We start from the raw sequence: 7,119 nt of genomic DNA, 5'->3' as shown, positions 1-7,119 counted from the left end.
TAAATAAATAAAAATCATTATCAAAATTAAATAGTCCAAATCAATTTCAAAACACTTTCATCTTATTCCTTGTCGGTTCCTGATTCCAAAAACATATAGATATGATATGTTTGGATTAAAAACACGCTCAGAAAGTTAAAACAAAGAGAGGTACAGAAAAGCGTGCTATCCTTCTTAGCGCAACTACTACCCCGCTCTTCTTGTCAATTTCACTGCCTTTGCCATGAGCGGTGGCCTGACGATGCTACGAGTAAAATGGCATTGCGTTCAGTTTCATTCTGTGAGTTCGACAGCTACTTGACTAAATATTGTATTTTCGCCTTACGCGACTTGTTCTTGAGTTGCTGGGGGCCATGCAAGTCTGCTGAAAGTCTGCTATATAAATGGCCTCAAAAAGTTTCTAAAGACACATTTAGCAGTAACTTGAAAACTGAGTTGAGAACTGCTCGACTCGCTACAACTTGCCAGTGACTTGGCAGACTTTTCTTATTAGAAAAAAGATAGTCAAACATTCAGGCATATTTATTAAAGTATTGCTAACAGGGTCATACCTTGTACTTAGGATATAGTTGGCATATATATGCACTAAAATGTATAAGTCAAATGACATAATTAAAAGCACTAACCATAGAAGCACAGTTTTGATGTCTTACTGATGGTTGTAGACTCTGCTTTGCTGGCTGTGATGCAACAACAGGTTGACCAGCTTGATCTAAAACAACATGCATTGAACATAGCATATGGATTATATATATTCTCCACAGCTGTGTACCAGTGGAAACCATGTTAGTATATTTCTTCACAGTCTGCCTCAAACGGTTAACAGAACGATTTAAATCTCTCACGAAAAAAGCAGTTCTAACATTTTGGAACACACCAGTTTACACAGACGCCAGACTAAAGCAAACTGTACTATTTCGGTGTGCGCTCAACATGCTTTTCAAGTAACGCACCAATTGAGAATGCGAACCAAAAGTGTTTCCAGTACCGTTCGCTCCTATTATACCTGCATATTAAATAAGTTTTAACGGCATTGTCACTCTTCTGCTCCAGACACGGACCAAGAAGACCTCAGTTATGAGTATAGGAAAAGTCAGTTTAGCACTTGCAACTTTCAAAATATCATGTTTACGACCATAATTATCAAGTTGAGCGGCGGTCACGTGTTTTTGTTTGTTTTATTGTTCTTATTTTAGTTTTTTAAGGCTGTTGTCATATGTTGTTTGGTTGTTTTAAGAGCAGATGAACTTATGACCACTTTCGATTCCATTGTTTAATTGTATGCACAATAACGATGATCTTATGTCTAGTTATGTCTTATCCCTGTAAAATTGAATAGTGAAATCCAAACGGCGATCTTGATCGTTAGTAAACGGCCTTGTGACTGGATTATAAAGTTTTAATGAAATGACACTTTAATTTGGGTTCGAAATTTGTTGCAATAACTTGATGGCTAAGCCAATTACGTCATTTCGAATTTTAAAGTACCGTAACCAATGCAGCCGCGGAAGCTTTTTCTCAATAACTTCATGTCAAAATAATTGCGGACGCATTATTAAAAAAAAATGGACAGGATTTTTATTTTATTTTACTTTTGTACATATTTGTCACATTAATTCAGCTAAGATTGTAATTGACACATTTTAAGCATTGTCGGTCCCGTCTCAAGTTTCTAGCGCGGCGAACAAAACTTTTACTGAATCGCGTAAGGCAAAATCAGTGTAATGTGTGTGTGTGTGTGCGGGGGGGTGCTAAAGTTACGAGGAAAGAAATAGAACTAACAAGTTTCACACTAAACAACAGTAGGCTACCATAAACTAAATCCAAAATCAAAACTCAGAATAAAACACACAAGAAAAGTAAGATGCTGGAACGTTTGCCGTTATTGACAAAACAATACGTTACAGTCACAAAAATATGGACCCAAAGGGTTTTTTAAGTTAAGAGACAAAATATTAGTGACAAAAACTTAATTGCTTAATTCGCCTACCTGGCGAGCGGCCGAACATTTCATTGAGCTAAGATTTTGTCATAAACTATTTGTTTTTTTTCACTTAGAAGACCGTATTTGAGTCAAACGTTCGAACAATTTACCTTTCCTTTTTTTTTTAATTCTCAACAGTTTACACATGTTTAATCAATGTCACAGATCCTACCAAATAAAAAGGAAACACGCAAACAAACAAAAATACTTACAGTTTGGTTATCCGGTTGAATCTTGATGATCTGCCCAGAAGTACTATTGAACTGCAGACAACCTTGTATCGGATGACTTGTCACAATCAAACCACGAAAAAACACTTTCGTAACAAACGGAAATCCATGAATGAATCTTTAGTGCACGTCACAACGCACGCTCTGCACTAATGCTAAGCTCGTTCCAATGAAACAACAATGACAACTGCGAATCTCACGAATCTAGGGGTCCTTAACGTCCTCACAGGAAATTTTCCTTTTAGGGACGTGAGTTGATGATACGCTAAAACTGCTTGTGTGTAGTTTACTTAAGAAAAAAGAAAACAAAAGAAATGACAGATTTGAGCACCGCCCAGTTCTTTGCGATTGACCAATAAGAAGCCAACCACTGCCAATAAGCCAATTAAGTATAAGCATAACCGTGACGACTTGGCCATGTGGGCGGAGTATCTCCTGTTATCGTTATATTCGGATTCTGTTTATGGCTGTATTGCGCAATGTGGCGGGTAGGTGTTGAAAACGCGCAGCTTCGAAGATCACACGCGTTTTCTGAAAAACATTTCGCTCTTGACAAGTATTAAGTGGAAGCTGGTCGCGACAGTGTCGCTTTCATAAGCCGCACGACAGAAGAGCAGACCACCAAGCATTGGGCCACTTAATCATTTACGACTCAGGGAACAGCCGATGTGACATACTCACCGGCATCTCAGATCTGAATAAGTTAAGCACGTGTGGAAAAAATTACACAGAAAATAGGAAATTCAAAGGCGGCGATCCTGTCACTGTCTCTTCTCTGCCGAAGTTTGCACGGATTTTTTGGATTTTTTTTTATCGAATTTTGTGTTTAAAAATTCTAATTCAATTCATTTAAATTTTTAGTTCCTCTACGAGCATAAAGAATCACAGTTGCACCAACATAACAACACAACACAAAACAATCATTGTACATAAATGTCACGTTTTGAAAGAACAAAAACAACAACAACAACAACAACAACAAACAACAAGTCGCGTAAGGCGAAAATACAACATTTAGTCCAGTAGCTGTCGAACTCACAGAATGAAACGGAACGCAATGCAATTTTTCAGCAAGACCGTATACTCGTAGCATCGTCAATCCACCGCTCATGGCAAAGGCAGTGAAATTGACAAGAAGAGCGGTTTAGTAGTTGCGCTGAGAAGGTTAGCACGCTTTTCTGTACCTCTCTTCGTTTTAACTTCCTGAGCGTGTTTTTAATCCAAACATATCATATCTATATGTTTTTGGAATCAGGAACCGACAAGGAATAAGATGAAAGTGTTTTTAAATTGATTTAGACAATTTAATTTTGATAATAATTTTTATATTTTTAATTTTCAGAGCTTGTTTTTAATCTAAATATAACATATTTATGTTTTTGGAATCAGAAAATGATGGAGAATAAGATGATCGTAAATTTGAATCGTTTTATAAAAAAAATATATTTTTTACAATTTTCCGATTTGTAATGACCAAAGTCATTAATTAATTTTTAAGCCACCAAGCTGAAATGCAATACCGAAGTCCGGGCTTCGTCGAAGTCTACTTGACGAAAATTTCAACCAATTTGGTTGAAAAATGAGAGCGTGACAGTGCCGCCTCAACTTTCACGAAAAACCGGATATGACGTCATCAAAGACATTTATCAAAAAAACGAAAACAACGTTCGGGGATATTAATCCCAGGAACTCTCATGGAAAATTTCATAAAGATCGGTCCAGTAGTTTGGTCTGAATCGCTCTACACGCACGCACGCACACACACACATACACCACGACCCTCGTTTCGATTCCCCCTCTATGTTAAAACATTTAGTCAAAACTTGACTAAAATATGTAAAAACAAACCAATACTATGACTGCACCTTGTATGTATTGATAAAACAAACAAATGTCAACGATACTCGATGCTTGGTCTGTTGAGGGCATCGTCGTTGCATACAAAATGATATAGTAATGACAAATAAATAAGCAAACGCTAAGATTGAGATTAATTACTTTCTTTTTATATTTAGTCAAGTTTTGACTAAATATTTTAACATCGAGGGGGAATCGAAACGAGGGTATGGTGTATGTGCGTCTGTCTGTCTGTGTGTGTGTGTAGAGCGATTCAGACTAAACTACTGGACCGATCTTTATGAAATTTGACATGAGAGTTCCTGGGTATGAAATCCCCGAACGTTTTTTTCATTTTTTTGATAAATGTCTTTGATGACGTCATATCCGGCTTTTCGTGAAAGTTGAGGCGGCACTGTCACGCCCTCATTTTTCAACCAAATTGGTTCAAATTTTGGTCAAGTAATCTTCGACGAAGCCCGGGGTTCGGTATTGCATTTCAGCTTGGTGGCTTAAAAATTAATTAATGACTTTGGTCATTAAAAATCTGAAAATTGTAAAAAAAAATAAAAATTTATAAAACGATCCAAATTTACGTTTATCTTATTCTCCATCATTTGCTGATTCCAAAAACATATAAATATGTTATATTCGGATTAAAAACAAGCTCTGAAAATTAAATATATAAAAATTATTATCAAATTTTTTTTTTTCGAAATCGTTTTAAAAACACTTTCATCTTATTCCTTGTCGGTTCCTGATTCCAAAAACATATAGATATGATATGTTTGGATTAAAAACACGCTCAGAAAGTTAAAACGAAGAGAGGTACAGAAAAGCGTGCTATGCAGCATAGCGTAACCACTACCCCGCTCTTCTTGTCAATTTCACTGCCTATGCCGTGAGCGGTGGACCACGAGTATACGGTCTTGCTGCGTTGCATTGCGTTCAGTTTCATTCTGTGAGTTCGACAGCTACTTGACTAAATATTGTATTTTCGCCTTACGCGACTTGTTTATATTGATTACCCCGGACGGATAAAGGACCTTCAAAAACAATGGCCATGCTTATGCGTGACATGGGAAAAGAAAGAACATTAAGGAAACTCAATTGGAGCGGCAAATAAACGATGTGGTTAAAACTGTCCACTAGATCAAGATATATCATGTACCGCGTGATTGAGACCATCATACATTTGACAGATCCGCATAGAAATCTAATGATAAACAAGTCGCGTAAGGCGAAAATACAACATTTAGTCAAGTAGCTGTCGAACTCACAGAATGAAACTGAACGCAATGCCATTTTTCAGCAAGACCGTATACTCTTAGCATCGTCAGTCCACCGCTCATGGCAAAGGCAGTGAAATTGACAAGAAGAGCGGGGTAGTAGTTGCGCTAAGAAGGATAGCACGCTTTTCTGTACCTCTCTTTGTTTTAACTTTCTGAGCGTGTTTTTAATCCAAACATATCATATCTATATGTTTTTGGAATCAGGAACCGACAAGGAATAAGATGAAAGTGTTTTTAAATTGATTTCGACAATTTAATTTTGATAATAATTTTTATATATTTAATTTTCAGAGCTTGTTTTTAATCCAAATATAACATATTTATATGTTTTTGGAATCAGCAAATGATGGAGAATAAGATAAACGTAAATTTGGATCGTTTTATAAATTTTTATTTTTTTTTACAATTTTCAGATTTTTAATGACCAAAGTCATTAATTAATTTTTAAGCCACCAAGCTGAAATGCAATACCGAAGTCCGGGCTTCGTCGAGGATTACTTGACCAAAATTTCAACCAATTTGGTTGAAAAATGAGGGCGTGACAGTGCCGCCTCAACTTTCACGAAAAGCCGAATATGACGTCTTCAAAGACATTTATCAAAAAAATGAAAAAAACGTTCGGGGATTTCATACCCAGGAACTCACATGTCAAATTTCATAAAGATCGGTCCAGTAGTTTAGTCTGAATCGCTCTACACACACACACACACACACACACGCACAGACAGACAGACACACATACACCACGACCCTCGTTTCGATTCCCCCTCGATGTTAAAATATTTAGTCAAAACTTGACTAAATATAAAAAGATTGAATTTAGGTCAGTTTTTCTTTTGGCCATAGTAAAGAAACTCGTTTTTACCAAACTGCACGGGTAATAATCAACTAATAGTCACAGGTTCAAGATTTTTGTTCTTATCTCAGTGAACAATCCCTAGGTTTCCACATACGAGCGCAAAATCAGAACTTCAAGTACAAACAAACAACAAGTCGCGTAAGGCGAAAATACAACATTTAGTCAAGTAGCTGTCGAACTCACAGAATGAAACTGAACGCAATGCAACGCAGCAAGACCGTATACTCGTAGCATCGTCAGTCCACCGCTCACGGCATAGGCATGAAATTGACAAGAAGAGCGGGGTAGTAGTTGCGCTGGGAAGGATAGCACGCTTTTCTGTACCTCTCTTCGTTTTAACTTTCTGAGCGTGTTTTTAATCCAAACATATCATATCTATATGTTTTTGGAATCAGGAACCAACAAGGAATAAGATGAAAGTGTTTTTAAATTGATTTCGACAATTTAATTTTGATAATAATTTTTATATATTTAATTTTCAGAGCTTGTTTTTAATCCAAATATAACATATTTATATGTTTTTGGAATCAGCAAATGATGGAGAATAAGATAAACGTAAATTTGGATCGTTTTATAAAAAAAATAATGTTTTTTACAATTTTCAGATTTTTAATGACCAAAGTCATTAATTAATTTTTAAGCCACCACGCTGAAATGCAATACCGAAGTCCGGGCTTCGTCGGAGATTACTTGACCAAAATTTCAACCAATTTGGTTGAAAAATGAGAGCGTGACAGTGCCGCCTCAACTTTCACGAAAAGCCGGATATGACGTCATCAAAGACATTTATCAAAAAAATGAAAAAACCGTCTGAGGATATCATACCCAGGAACTCTCATGTCAAATTTCATAAAGATCGGTCCAGTAGTTTACACACACACACAGACACACACACACGCACATACACCACGACCCCCG

This window comes from Littorina saxatilis, linkage group LG4 (genome assembly GCF_037325665.1).
Source record: "Littorina saxatilis isolate snail1 linkage group LG4, US_GU_Lsax_2.0, whole genome shotgun sequence".
Classification (NCBI taxonomy): domain Eukaryota; kingdom Metazoa; phylum Mollusca; class Gastropoda; order Littorinimorpha; family Littorinidae; genus Littorina; species Littorina saxatilis.
This window is presented reverse-complemented; position numbering follows the sequence as displayed.